Source organism: Apium graveolens, chromosome 8 (genome assembly GCF_009905375.1).
Source record: "Apium graveolens cultivar Ventura chromosome 8, ASM990537v1, whole genome shotgun sequence".
Taxonomy (NCBI): Eukaryota; Viridiplantae; Streptophyta; class Magnoliopsida; order Apiales; family Apiaceae; genus Apium; species Apium graveolens.
The window spans coordinates 29,872,051-29,888,590 of NC_133654.1; positions in this window are offsets into that span (position 1 = coordinate 29,872,051).

Genomic DNA, 16,540 nt, shown 5'->3' on the forward strand with positions numbered 1-16,540 from the left:
CAGTACAGCAGCCAGAGGTTCCACCTCCACAACCTGATGTAGTTCCAGTTCCTCAGATGTTTGAGCCACCGGTTCCACCAGTGTCGTTTCCAGCACCGATAGCCATATATGCTCCTGTGCCCGGGATATATCAGTTTCCACATGCCGAGTTTTTGGATGAGGTCATTGATCAGCCGATGCCACTACCTACCAAAGGTTCACAGACAGATCTTTGTGTGCCATGGACGGTGCCCTATCAGCAGCATGCTAGGATGAGGGAGGAGATGCATATGTGGACAGACCAGTGCAGGGAGATTCTCGGATTATTTGAGAGAAGAGAGTTCGGACCAGTGAGAGCATTGCAGCCAGACTATATTATGAGAGAGCGGATCCGACAGATTTACCGAGCAGCTTCACAGGAGGTTGCAGAGTTGAGACAGGAGGATGTATGTACTGATGCAGTATATCGTAGAGTGATGAGATTGACAGAGGCAGTATTAGAGTCACTTCAGCAGGAGATAGACAGAGTGCCACTTGGATTTTGAGATCGGCCAGACAGCAGGGTGTTGTATTATATGTGATATTTGTAGATAGAGGCAGCATAATATAGTGTGACTAGGCTTGTATGTGTGTAGCATCTAGTTTGACTGGTAGCAGCAGTAGTATGACTGATCAGATATAGACCCTTTTGTATCAAGCACTAACACTTGTAGCTGGTGTCATATATATAAAATGAACTTTTTCCACTTTTTCTTTTATTTTTCAGTCTCTCAAGCATTTACATCTACTTTACTGTTTTATAATTTCTATATCTCAAATGTTGTTTTTATTTAAAACAATGTTGTACCATTTATTATTCCAAAAAATTTCAATTATACCCAAGTGATTTAATTAAACACCGAACTGTTTCTAATTTCTCGTTTTAGATACCTGATAAATTATTTTCTTTCCAATATAAACTATTTAAGTTTCCTATTTTAATATCATACAAATTGTTTCTTTATTCATATCACCTGTTTAATAAATTGTTATTAAAAGAACCATTTGTTTTATTATCAGAACTAAGACACCAAAAAGAAAAACAAGAACTGAGTCATCTAATGACAATACCGAAGGCCAAAACAACAATAACTACCAAATGGACCAAATGTTTCACTTGATGCATCAACAAATGGTGATGATGTAGCAACAGATGTAGCAACAGCAACAACAGTTCCAGCAGCAAATATTACAGCAAGCAGTTCTTCCAGAACCACAAGCACCACCAGTGGTACCTGTTGTTACTTTCAAACAGTTTTAGTCGGTAAAGCCTCAGGAATTTGAAGGTTCAACGGATCCTACTAAGGCAAGAGCCTGGTTAAAGGAGATGGAGAAAGCATTTGCGTTAGTTAAAGTGAAAGAAGATCAAAATACGGATTTTGCTAGTTACTTCTTGAAGGGAGAATCTAATTACTGGTGGGAGTCCAAGAAAGCACTGGAAGGAGAAGGTATGGTAACTTGGGACAGATTCACCGAATTTTTTCTGGAAAAATATTATCCCCGTTACATGAAGAACCAAATGGAAATTATGTTATTGGAGTTGAAGCATGCAAATTTGTCGGTCACTGACTATGAAACCAAGTTTACTGAATTGGCTAGGTTTGTTCCCGAGCAGGTAGATACCGATGAGAAGTGGGCTAAGAGATTCCAACAGGGATTAAAGCGGTGGATTCGTAGCAGAGTAGCGGTGTTCGAACTGACGACCTATACATTCGTAGTTCAGAAGGCCATGATAATTGGGGGAGAAAGTGAAGCGTCCCAAAAGAAAAGGGAACAGGAAGTTTTCAGAACCGTTTCAATAGAAGGCCAGGATTTCAAGCCCAGGGAAATGTAAATTTCAGAAGGACAGAACAGGGCAATCAGAGGATGGGTAACCGACTCCCAGCCCCGAATCAACAAAGAATCATCTGACCACCAATACCTGACTGCAAAACATGTAGGAAGAAGCATACTGGAATTTGTAATAAGCCAAACATCACGTGTTTCAAATATAAGCAGAAGGGTCACTGCTTTGGGTAATGCCCGACAGGGACGGCAGATGTTATATGTTTCCAATACGGAAGAAAGTGACACATCGCTAAAGACTGTAGAGGATCAGTAATGGAAGCCATTTTCATTTTGACTAAAAAGATTTCATTAAGAATGTTGGCATTACCTCCGCCACCACAGCAGAATCAGCCTAGGGCAAAGACTTTTAACATGTCAATGAAAAAAGCTGTGCAGAGTCCCAACGTGGTTGCCGGTACGCTTCCTGTGAATTCTGTAGATGCACAAGTATTGATTGATTCTGGAGCCACGAGATCTTTTATTTCTGAAGAATTTATTCATAAACTATATTGTGAAATTCAACGGCTAGACGAAACGTTAATCATAAAGTTAACAAATGATGATTAAATTACGGTAGATCGAGTGTGTCCAGGATGTGATATCAAAATAGCGGGACATCATTTCTCAGTTGACTTGATACCTTTCAAGTTAGGAGAATTTGATGTTATTTTAGGAATGGATTGGTTAGCCAGTAACAATGCTCAGATTGATTGCGCAAATAAGAAGGTGAATTTATGAACCGAGGAAAATGCAACGATAACATTTAAAAGTGAGAAACAGAAGCAGAGATTTTTAACGATGATACAAACGAAACGATTGCTACGTCAAAGATGTAAAGCTTATTTATCCTATGTGTTAGATACGGAAAAAGAAAGTCCGAAGATCAAAGATATTCCTGTGGTACATGAATTTCCCGATGTCTTTCCAAATGAACTTTCAGGACTACCTCCGGATCGAGAAATCAAGTTCACCATTGATTTGGCACTAGGAACTGAACCAGTTTCAAAATCTCCGTATCGAATGGCGCTTGTTGAGATGAAAGAGCTAGCAAAGAAATTGCAGGATCTTCTTGATAGAGGAATCATAAGGCCCAGTGTATCCCCATGGGGTGCACCGGTGTTGTTTGTAAAGAAGAAAGACGGTAGTATGCGACTATGTATCGATTAACATGAGCTGAACAAGTTAACTATCAAGAACAAATACCCTTTGCCACGGACCGATGACTTATTTGATCAACTGAAAGAAGCGGCTTGGTTTTCGAAAATCAATTTAAAATCGGGTTATCATCAATTGAAGATTAAGGCAGAAAATATTCGAAAAATGCTTTTCGAACGAGATACGGACACTACGAATTCCTTGTGATGGCGTTTAGACTGACTAATGCACCAGTAGCATTCATGGATTTGATGAACAGAGTGTTCAAGAAGTATTTGGATAAATTTATCATTGTATTTATTGATGACATCTTGATCTAATCAAAGACTAAAGAAGAATATGCAGAGCACCTGAGAATTACTTTCAAGACATTGAGAAAAGAGCAGCTCTATGCAAAATTTTCGAAATGCAAATCTGCTTAAAGGAAGTGCAATTTCTAGGTCATATAATTAGTGTTGAGGGAATTCAAGTCGACCCAACAAAGATTGAAGCTATTTTAAACTGGGAAAGACCAAAGACTCCGACGAAAGTTAGAAGTTTCTTGGGATTAGCTGGTTATTACAGAAGATTTGTTAAAGACTTTGCAAAGATAGCCACACCATTGACCAAGTTGACTCGGAAGAATGAAAAGTTTGAATGGAATATGCCTAACTTTATATCTGGAATTCAATTCTTTAAAATTAACTTTACAAATATTTAAGTAAATATCTTTTTTTGCAGAATTTAGGTAAGTATCTTTAAAGTTAAATAAAATATTTATTTAGCACACTTACATATTATATGTATGATAAAAAGTACATGTGACAATATGGTGAGTGGTATGAGGTTGTATAGGTGAATTGAGTTCGATTTCCACAAACCTCATCTTTTATATAAATATTAAAAATAGGGGTAGTTTAGTCTTTTCAATAAGACTTTTTAATCTTATGAATTTATCCCCTTGTTCTCCTATTATATATAGAAGAGATTGTTATGTGCTATGTGTTATCTGTTTCGATCAGAATATGTTTCGGGTATTTATCGAGTATTTTATTATCAGTTAAATGTGTTATATCAAAATTTGTACAGCCCAAATAGTGTTTTAATAGCCAATATTTCAAACAAAATCATTGGCCTTATTTTTCCAAGTATGGCCTATGCCATATCGATATTCTGAATACCTAGACGTTTTACGAATTTTCTTATTTCATGAAAAATGACTTTTTCGGGCCCCTTCGGGTGTCAAAAACTTCACAAAAATCACATTTTTATTTTTATATGATCATGAAATTATCAAACATCAATTTGTTTGTATTTTTGTATTATTCACAATTTTTGGGAATTTTTGGCATATATTTTGTATTTATTGGATATTTAAAAATTCATAATTGATACCCAAAAATTATAAAAATTGGGGCCAATTAATTTTATTAGATGTATAATTAGGATCTTAATTTTATTTATGGGTATTATTTTAGCTAGTGTAAATAGATGATTTATCATTAATTATTAATTAGTTAATTATAAAAAATCAGAAAATCAAGAAAATAGTAGTGTTGGTGAAGAACAACTCAAGAATTCAAACCCAGATTTCATAGTGATTCTGTTATCCAAATCGTTCATGTGAGTATCCAAATTGAAGCTTGTAATCTCTGCTTTCTGTTCATACCATCAATTGCATGTTTTGTTGCTTAGATTTTCAATTCGTAATTTAGGGTTCATGAACTGGAATTGGGGGTTTTTGATTGTGGGGTTATGGTATGAATTTGATGCTTGGAATAGTTTCTTATGCTTGTTTACAGTTAATTTATGCTATTTCTTTCAACAAATGATTGTTCGAATTAGTTGTTCTTATTCTAGGGTTTATGTTCATTTTAATTAGTTCGTTTTTGATTTTACATGAATAAGAGGTTGTTTTGATTATAGGGATTAGATTATAGAAGTTATAAGCTTTATTTTAAGATTTTACTTGTGATTTTTCATGTACGAAATCAATAGTTTGGTTTTTGGCCGGAAAATGTTTTGATTTGGCCGGAGAAATCATTCCAGGGGTTATTAGGTTATGATATAGGTATGATTGAGTTCTTTGTGAAATTTGGAATGAAAACCTATAAGAAATCGAACCAAAAGATGTTGTTACGGCCCGTAATCGAGCTCACCGGAGGGGAGATCGGCGTTCGTCGGCGCCGCTGCGTTTATCACGGTTCCGGTCACGTTCGTGATGAAGGAAGGAGGAGGAAGGTCATGGGGACGATGGGGATTGAAGCTACAGGATTACTCAATCTGGAAGTCGGGTTTATAACCGGATTTTATCGTCGGAACAGCCACCGGCGGCGAAGCCGCAGTGGTGTTCTTCGTGACCCGGGTTCGACCCTGTTCCAACCTGGAAATCGACCCGGGTTTGATCCACTAAACCCCCAAATTTGTTTTCCGAAAGTGTTTTTGAATTTTTATAATTTAGTTTATTTTTATAAAAACAGAAAATCAGTTTTAATAATTAGAAAAATCAAATAATAATTAAATTAAAAATATGAATTATTTTGTAAATAATTGCTAAATTATTTTATTAATTTAGAAATTCGAAAAGGTAATTATTTAATTACTTGTTTATTTAATTATCTATTTACTTATGTATTTATTTATTTACTAATTGGAGACTAGTTAATTAGATCGATTAATTATTCGATACATAGATCGATTTATGCGAACGACTCGTAGTTATTCAAGTTGCATTCCGAATCTTGGGAATTCGGAATATGAATAATTCTTTATTTACTTATTTAATTCCAGATTACGTAACATTTATTCATATCGGTTAATTAAGTATAAGTAATCAATTTAACTAGATAATTTGTAATAAATTATAATTAATTCCAAAAATTAGGGAATAATTATTTTAATATATGATAATTCTTAGTTAATTATTTAAAAATATAATTAAGGTTTAATTAATTGTGATTAATTAATTATAATTGATTAATAATTGATTAAATCTTGTTTATTGCATAATAATTAAACCGTCTATCCGATTTAAGCGAAACGAAAACCCTTAGACTCAGAAAAATGACCTGCTTCCATTAAAAATAGTTATAAATCATAATTTCTTTCGATAGCAAGTCAAATTATGATAAGAACGAGTCCAATAAATTCTGAAAAAAATAGGAATTGAGTTAGATAGTGTTTATTAATGCGAATATAGGTCTAGTACTGATTCTAAAAATATTTATAAGTTTAAATTAATTATGTGCTTTAGGTGCTACGTGATTTATGTAATTATGTGAATTCAATGTGTTAGATAATTATATATGGGTCGGATAGAATCGTATGGGTAGACGATTAGGGCTACGTGGTATCAATCTGAGATACGTGAATGGTGTAAGTCGACTAAACAAGTATATTTTCTTGATAGATTCAGCACCAATAAGGCGAATCAAACCGGAGATTCGCGCTATATCCTGACTGATCAGCAGGTTATAGTTCATATGTTGGTTCTTGTATCCAGTCTCGTTCATTTGGTACTCGCCAGTAATGGAATTCATTGTTCCTTACAAAATATATGGTTGTTCAAACCAGCAGATTACCGGTTCATTTATCCTTCTCTCTCTACACTATATATATATATATTGTTGCAGGCTTGTTGAGCAATTTTGGATCACCCCTATTATTGTTGTTCACCTTGTTTTTCAGTTAAGGTTGAAAATGAAACTCATCTGAACCCGAATAGTCAAGAAGCATGTCAAGCTGCGGGACCCTCTAATTCCAAGAGTGTTTGTCCCATCCCAGAAGAGAGTTTTAAAATGCCAGAGCATGTGTAACAGGATAAGTGGTAGTTGTAATTTGAATAAAAGATGTTTAGTTTAAAATTTGAATAGGAAACTGGTTTGTAATAAAGAGAGTTTGTAAGACAGTTTATTTAGAATTATTGTAATAAAGTTGGTGTGTCGTTCTTGTTTTTCAATCCTTAACCTTGAAAAGATCCTGAGTAGTAGTAGTAGTAAGGGGTAATTATATATTTATATTATAATTGTGCAGGTTCAGTAAGGTAGTTAGTGTTCGTAATACCCCAGATCTATACCCCGGATTTGGAGGGTGTTATAGTTGGCATCAGAGCCTAGGTTTTGGCCCTGGCCCTTGAAAACAAGAACATTAGAGTTAAGATAAGATAGGAAGACCACATAAGATAGGAATAATGGTATTAGGGTTTTATTAGTTTCTTAGATTAGGGAATTGTAAGTTTTAGGAATGGGAAATGACCTTTTTCATGTGTTATGATTATTGTGTCAGATGGCATCCTCAGGATCTTCGTTAGAGAGGACAGAGTCCGGACCCGTATTGCCACCAGGGTTAGTACAGGTATTTCCACCACTACCACCACCACCACTAGTACCTCAGGGATTAGCACCACCAGCTCCGGAGCAGTTGCCAGTTCCACCAGTACTAGAGGTACCTGACTTTATTGACTATTTCCCCTATTTTGAGCCAGAGATACCTCAGTTACCGCCGCTAGAGTTTTTGATATTTGATATACCTAATATGGTTGACTTTCCTCAGTGGGATGAGTTAGAGCCCCAGATATCAGTACAGCAGCCAGAGGTTCCACCTCCACAGCCTGATGTAATTCCAGTTCCTCAGATGTTTGAGCCACCGGTTCCACCAGTGTTGTTTCCAGCACCGATAGCCATATATGCTCCTGTGCCCGGGGTATATCAGTTTCCACATGCCGAGTTTTTGGATGAGGTCATTGATCAACTGATGCCTACCAAAGGTTCACAAACAAATTTCGTGTGCCATGGACGGTGCCCTATCAGCAGCATGCTAGGCTGAGGGAGGAGATGCATATGTGGACAGATCAGTGCTGGGAGATTCTCGGATTATTTGAGAGAAGAGAGTTCGGACCAGTGAGAGCATTGCAGCCAGACTATATTATGAGAGAGTGGATCCGACAGATTTACCGAGCAACTTCACAGGAGGTTGCAGAGTTGAGACAGGAGGATGTTTGTACTGATGCAGTATATCGTAGAGTGATGAGATTGACAGAGGCAGTATTAGAGTCACTTCAGCAGGAGATAGACAGAGTGCCCCTTGGATTTTGAGATCGGCCAGACAGCAGGGTGTTGTATTATATGTGATATATGTAGATAGAGGCAGCATAGTATAGTGTGACTAGGCTTGTATGTGTGTAGCATCTAGTTTGACTGGTAGCAGCAGTAGTATGACTGATCAGATATAGACCCTTTTGTATCAAGCACTAACACTTGTAGCTGGTGTCATATATATAAAATGAACTTTTTCCACTTTTTCTTTTATTTTTTAGTCTCTCAAGCATTTACATCTACTTTACTTTTTTATAATTTTTATATCTCAAATTTTGTTTTTATTTAAAACAATGTTGTACCATTTATTATTCCAAAAAATTTCAATTATACCTAAGTGATTTAATTAAACACCGAACTGTTTTTAATTTCTCGTTTTAGATACCTGATAAATTGTTTTCTTTCCAATATTAACTGTTTAAGTTTTCTATTTTAATATCATACAAATTGTTTCTTTACTCATATCACCTTTTAATAAATTGTTATTAAAAGAACCATTTGTTTTATTATCAAATATAAGACACCAAAAAGAAAAACAAGAACTGAGTCATCTAATGACAATACCGAAGGCCAAAACAATAATAACCACCAAATGGACCAAATGTTTCACTTGATGCATCAACAAATGGTGATGATGTAGCAACAGATATAGCAACAGCAACAACAGTTCCAGCAGTAGATGTTACAGCAAGCAGTTCTTCTAGAACCACAAGTACCACAAGTGGTACCTGTTGTTACTTTCAAACAGTTTTAGTCGGTAAAGCCTCCGGAATTTGAAGGTTCAACGGATCCTACTTAGGCAAGAGCCTGGTTAAAGGAGATGGAGAAAGCATTTGCGTTAGTTAAAGTGGAAGAAGATCAAAATACGGATTTTGCTAGTTACTTCTTGAAGGGAGAGGCTAATTAGTGGTGGGAGTCCAAGAAAGCACTGGAAGGAGAAGGTATGGTAACTTGGGACAGATTCACCGAATTTTTTCTGGAAAAATATTTTCCCCGTTACATGAAGAACCAAATGGAAATTAAGTTCTTGGAGTTGAAGCATGGAAATTTGTCGGTCACTGACTATGAAACCAAGTTTACTGAATTGGCTAGGTTTGTTCCAGAGCAGGTAGATACCGATGAGAAGTGGGCTAAGAGATTCCAACAGGGATTAAAGCGGTGGATACGTAGCAGAGTAGCGATGTTCGAACTGACGACCTATACATTCGTAGTTCAGAAGGCCATGATAATTGAGGGAGAAAGTGAAGTGTCCCAAAAGAAAAAGGGACCAGGAAGTTTTCAGAACCGTTTCAATAGAAGGCCAGGATTTCAAGCCCAGGGAAATGTAAATTTCAGAAGGACAGAACAGGGCAATCAGAAGATGGGTAACCGACTCCCAGCCCCAAATCAACAAAGAATCATTTGACCACCGATATTTGACTGCAAAACATGTGGGAAAAAGCATACTGCAATTTGTAATAAGCCAAACATCACGTGTTTCAAATGTAAGCAGAAGGGTCACTGCTTTGGGTAATGCCGACAGGGAAGGCAAATGTTATTTGTTTTCAATGCGGAAGAAAGGGACACATCGCTAAAGACTATAGAGGAGCAGCAATGGCAGCCAGTGTTCCAAGGATGTTGGCATTACCTCCGCCACCACAGCAGAATCAGCCTGGGGCAAAGACTTTTAACATGTCAATGAAAGAAACTGTGCAGAGTCCCAACGTGGTTGCCGGTACGCTTCCTGTGAATTCTGTAGATGCACAAGTATTGATTGATTCTGGAGCCATGAGATCTTTTATTTCTGAAGAATTTATTCATAAACTATATTGTGAAATTTAACGGCTAGAAGAAACGTTAATCATAAAGTTAGCAAATGATGATCAAATTGCGGTAGATCGAGTGTGTCCAGGATGTGATATCAAAATAGCGGGACACCATTTCTCAGTTGACTTGATACCTTTCAAGTTAGGAGAATTTGATGTTATTTTAGGAATGGATTGGTTAGCCAGTAACAACGCTCAGATTGATTGCGCAAATAAGAAGGTGAATTTATGAACCGAGGAAAATGCAGCGATAACATTTAAAAGCGAGAAACAGAAGCAGAGATTTTTAATGATGATGCAAACGAAACGATTGCTACGTCAAGGATGTAAAGCTTATTTATCCTATGTGTTAGATACAGAAAAAGAAAGTCTGAATATCGAAGATATTCCTGTGGTACATGAATTTCCCGATGTCTTTCCAAATGAACTTTCAGGACTACCTCCGGATCGAGAAATCAAGTTCACCATTGATTTGGCACTAGGAACTGAACCAGTTTCAAAATCTCCGTATCGAATGGCGCTTGTTGAGATGAAAGAGCTAGCAAAGAAATTGCAGGATCTTCTCGATAGAGGAATCATAAGGCCCAGTGTATCCCCATGGGGTGCACCGGTGTTGTTTATAGAGAAGAAAGACGGTAGTATGCGACTATGTATCGATTAACATGAGCTGAACAAGTTAACTATCAAGAACAAATACCCTTTGCCACAGACCGATGACTTATTTGATCAACTGAAAGAAGCGGCTTGGTTTTCGAAAATCGATTTAAAATCAGGTTATCATCAATTGAAGATCAAGGCAGAAAATATTTCAAAAATGCTTTTCGAACGAGATACGGACACTACGAATTCCTTGTGATGGCGTTTAGACTGACCAATGCACCAGCAGCATTCATGGATTTGATGAACAGAGTGTTCAAGAAGTATTTGGATAAATTTATCATTGTATTTATTGATGACATCTTGATCTAATCAAAGACTAAAGAAGAACATGCAGAGCACCTAAGAATTACTTTCGAGACATTGAGAAAAGAGCAGCTCTATGCAAAATTTTCGAAATGCAAATTCTGCTTAAAGGAAGTGCAATTTCTAGGTCATATAATTAGTGTTGAAGGAATTCAAGTCGACCCAGCAAAGATTGAAGCTATTTTAAACTGGGAAAGACCAAAGACTCCGACGGAAGTTAGAAGTTTCTTGAGATTAGCGGGTTATTACAGAAGATTTGTTAAAGACTTTGCAAAGATAGCCACGCCATTGACCAAGATGACTCGGGAAAATGAAAAGTTTGAATGAAATATGCCTAACTTTATATCTGGAATTCAATTCTTTAAAATTAACTGTACAAATATTTAATTAACTATCTTTTTTTTTGCAGAATTCAGTTAACTATCTTTAAAGTTAAAATAAAATATTCATTTAGCACACATACATATTATGTATATGATAAAAATTACATGTGACAATATGCTGTAGTGGTATGAAGTTGTATAGGTGAATGATATATCTTGAGTTCGATTCCCACAAACCGTTATTTTATATAAATATTAAAAATAGGGGTAATTTAGTCTTTTCAATGAGACTTTTTAATCTCATGAATATTTTGCCCTTGTTGTCCTATTATATATAGAAAATATTATATGACTCGCATGTTGTTACTTGTTGGTATGTGTTATGCAAGACATGCCTGTACTTTAACAAGACTGAGTCCATTTGACAACCCTAAGTAAGTTGTATTGTTATCTTAATTTGTATTTTGTACTTGTAACATTTAAAACTGGAGTCTTTTTCTATAAACAGTGTCAATCCTAAGAATTTTATCTGGAAGAAGATCAAGAAAATCATGCCTCGGAAGAATTATGAAGATGCTTGGAGTTGAATAAATCTGTTTTAGGAAAAATATTCCAAGTCATCTCTACAAGTCACGGATTTAATGTTATAGAGAAGTAATTCGAGAACTCCAGAATGACTTATAGAGAACTCAGGAAAGCTACTAGAGAACTCAGAGATATCGACAAGCCAAATTGAAGGCATGAAGATCGGAGATATCGACAAGTCATTTCTTCACTAGAGAACTCAGAGTTACCGACAAGTTAACATTCATTAGAGAACTCTGAGTTATCGATTAGTGAAATTCTACTAGAGAACTCAGAGATATCGATAAGTCAAAATTCACTAGAGAACTCTGAGATATCGACAAGTCAAATCTGACTAGAGAACTCTGAGTTATCGACAAATCAACAAGTCACTAGAGAACTCAGAGATATCGATAAGTCAAAGTGAAGATATGAAGACTAGAGATCTCGACAAGCCAAATTCTCTTATAGAGAACTGAGAGACCTCTACAAGTCAAATTAACTATAGAGCACTAGAGATCTTGATAAGCCATTATACTTATCGAGATGTCAAGTTCTCTATAGACCAAACTGGAGATCTCGAGGTAAAATCTCAAAGTACAGAATTGCAGATCAATTCAATATCCAAGATTTACAATCAACAAACAATCCAAACAGCTGGATTGATAAGTATACAAAAAGCAGCTTGAAGGATGTGCAATATCAATGGTGAAGATTAACTGACAAAGGAAGATCAAAGTAAACACATGATGCTAAGATATGCTAAGCCAGAAATGGAAGATACACTTTTTCTAAAATGGAAACGACAAGTGATAGTTTACTAAAGTTAATAGCATGTCTCAGTAGTTAACTAAATTATAAAGTTAACACTGGTCCTTTATTTAGTAGTAACAATTTAGATAGAAAATCTTGTAACTCTCTCAAGAAGAAGCTAGGCTCTTTATCAATAAAGAGCCTAGAAATTTTGTAGCAAAATATTCTTAATTTTAATATAAAATTAAGTGAGTTTTGAAAGATCCGTGTTCTTCATTATTGCATGTTTAATTTCTGTAGTAACACATTTTCACTACAAGATTTAATTTACTTTGTTCAACCATAAAAAGTTCAAGAAAAGCATAAAAACAGTAAAACACATTCACCCCCCAGTGTGTTTTTCATTTCCTAACAAGTGGTATTGGAGCAAAATCTGAAAGCAAACAGATTCAAGATCTTGGAAGAATGAATACACAGAAAATCAGTAGCATCAAAATTCCTACATTTGATAAAGCTAACTACACTCTTTGGAAAAAGAAAATATTGTCGTTTATCAGGATGGCCAATCCACTCTATATTCAGATTCTCAAAAATGGGCCCTTCACTCCTATGGTTAGAGTTGAAGAATCAACAGATGGTGATATGGTCATCCCAGCTCATTATGCTCCAAAAGACCCTTCCGAGTACACTGAGCCTGAAAAGGAAAAAGTCTCCCGGGATAGTGGCCTGCAACTGACATTAATAGAATCACTTGACAATGTAATGTACAACAACATTGTCAACTGTGACACTGCTAAGAAAATATGGAAAAAGATTGAGATACTCTGTGAGGGAACTGAGGAAGTTAGATCAAATCAAAGAAGGATACTGATTTCACAATATGAGGGTTTCATGGCCAAGCTAAAAGAAAGTATAATTGATGTGTTTGAAATGTTTAACAAGCTGATAAATGACTTGTAGCTCCATGACAAATACTATGAAGCTGAATAAGTGAACTTGAAGTTCTTGCTTACTCTCCCTGATCATTTGAAACAGAAAATCTCAGCAATCAGGGAAGGGAGAGATCTGAGCAGGATAACACTGGAAGTTCTATATGGAATTCTCAAAACATATGAACTAGAAATGATTCAAAGGAAATTATTGAGATCTGTCAAGGACATGTTGTAGATGGCTCAAGTGCTTTAATTGTCAATGAAATCCAAACATCTAATGATGAGCCAAGATCTCAAACTCCAGTTGCCTCAACAAGTGAGCAAAGAACAAATGATTCACATGAACAAGTCATTCTGGAATTGGAAGAAGATGAGTTCTACACTCTTGATGAACTGGATGAGCTAGATTAGTCAATGGCCTATTTGGCTAGAAAATTCTCTAACATTAGAGTAAAGAAGCCAAGATTTTTCAAGGGAAAAGGACAGTCTTTCAACAAAGACAGCTGCTAGAAAGGAAAGGGGAAGTACACTTCTGATAGCAAGAATGGTTACAAAACTGGATCTGTTGACAGATCTAAGATAAGGTGCTACAACTGTGATGAATTAGGCCATTTTGCTACAGAATGCAGGAAACCCAAGAAAGCAAAGAAAGATAAAGCTTATCTTGAACTGGAAGTAAAGTATGAAGATCTTCTAAAAAAACAACAAAGTAAAGCTTATATTGCAGAGGGAAAGAGTTAGGATGACTCTGAAAATGATGAAGATAAAGAAATTGGAAATTATGCACTCATGGTTGGAGCAAGGAGAATCATCCTCATCTAAATCACAGGTACCAATTCTTACCACCATTGATTTAAATGTGAGTCAATATAAGGAAACTGTAGAGAAGATGAGCACAGAAATGTTTCACATTCACACAAGTATGGTTGCTGCTAATGAAAAGGTTAGCAGACTAACAAAGATAAATGAGAGAATTAAGAATGAGAAACAAGAAATTGAATTGTTGTTGGTGGAGCTTGAAGCTGTAAAATAAGAAAATACTTATCTCAAGAACAAGCTCAAGTATGCAAATGAAATTGAAGCAGTGCTAAGGGAGAAGCTTGAAAAGAATGAGGTGAAGTTGAAGTCCTTCAGAAATGCATCTGAGTTAGTTGGACAATACTATGAGAAAAAAATAAACCATGTGCAAATATTGCTATTGGTCTTGACTATGATGCCTTGAATAATAAGAAGAAAGAGATAGGTGACAAAGGAAAAGCAACAGTTAATGAAAATGTTCCATCTATATTGAAAAAGGTTGTATCACCTATGTTCAAGGATGTGAAGTTAACTTGAGTGAAGAGGAGCTGATTATCAAGCAATAAATTGCTGATGAGGCCAAAGAGAAGAAAACTGCAGAACCAACTCAATCTCCCAATACTGAAGAAAAGCTCATGGATAAAGAAAGTCCCAAGACACCTGTCAAAGGAACCAAAACTGAAGATGCAAGAAAGAAGAAAAAAAATAGAAATGGGAAAATTGGGATAAATAAAAGCAACAATTTTGCTTATGTTGCAGATGCTCCAAGAAAGAAATGTAAAAAATGTGGCTCTGTGAATCACCTAACTCACCTTTGTAAAAAGGTAGTTAGCAATCCAACTGAAGGAGCCTGCAAATACAATGAAGCAAATGCAAATGATCCATACTCCTTCTGTGAAAATTTTGACTGCATTCTTTGCAACTTGAAAGTGATGAAAAGTTGCCAAGAACTGAGAGTATACCTCAAAGAAACAAGAATCGGGTCTATAACAGAAAGGGAAAATGCTCAGCAGTCAATGAATTCTATTTTATCTTAAACTACTCATTCTACTTCTGCTAAATCAGTTAACAAGAAGAAAGTACACAACACTGCTTGGGTTGCTAAACACACTTAAAACTCATTGTGTGCAGGGCAAAGTGAAGAAAGTCATCTGGATCATAGATAGTGGATGTTCCAGGCATATGACATGTGATAAGGCCCCGCTATCACAGTTTGAGGAGGAGGATGTCCCTTTGGTGACCTTTGGAGACAACAACAAAGGATTCACAATAGGATATGGCAAGATTATTTTTGGAAATATTGTCATTGATGATATACCACTGGTAGCTGGACTTGAAGCGAATCTTCTCAGTGTTAGCCAATTTGCAGACAAAGGTTCTGAATTTTTATTCAACAAAGAAGAATGCACTTTTATTAGCAAGAAAATTGGTGAAGTTGCTTTAAAAGGAGCAAGAAAAGGAAGCTTGTTTGTTGCAGACTTGGACTCAACAAATAAGGATGGAATTTGTTTCTTCTACACCAAGGCATCTAGTGAACAAATCAAGATATGGCATAAGAAGTTGTCTCACTTGAAATTCAAGGCAATTAAGATCTTGGTCAAAAAAGGAGTTAGTAAGAGGCATGTCTAAACTAGAGTTTTCTCAAGTTGAAGTTTGTGAAGCATGTCAGAAAGGAAAAATGAAAAGATCAAGTCACAAGTCAAAAACTGTGAATTCAATAAGTGCACCATTGCAGCACATTCACATGGACCTGTTTGGGCCAGTAAATGTCTTATCAATTTCAAGGAACAAATATGCACTTGTGATGGTGGATGATTTCTCAAGATACACTTGGGTAGAGTTCATGCACTCTAAAGATGAACTCCACACATCATAATTGAGTACATAAAGAAGATAGAAAAATAGGCTAAAGATCAAAATTATGTAAAGAGATTGAGAAGTGATAATGGAACGAAATTTAGGAATATGACACTAAGTGAATTCTGTAAAAACAAAGGCATGGTTTAAGAATTTTCAGCAGCTAGAACACCTCAACAAAATGGAGTAGTTGAAAGGAAGAACAAAACATCAGTTGAAGCTGCTAGAACAATGTTGCAAGATGCCAAGCTACCAACAAGCTTTTGGGAAGAAGTTGTTAACACTGCATGCTATATTCAAAACATATATCTCATTAACAAGGCTGATGGCAAATCACCTTTCTCAATCATGTCTAAGAGAAAGCCTACTGTGAAGCATCTTCATGTGTTTTGAAGCAAGTGTTACATATTGGAAGACAACTCTGAATATGTGGGAAAATTTGACTGAAAGGTTTTTGAAGCAATTTTTCTGGG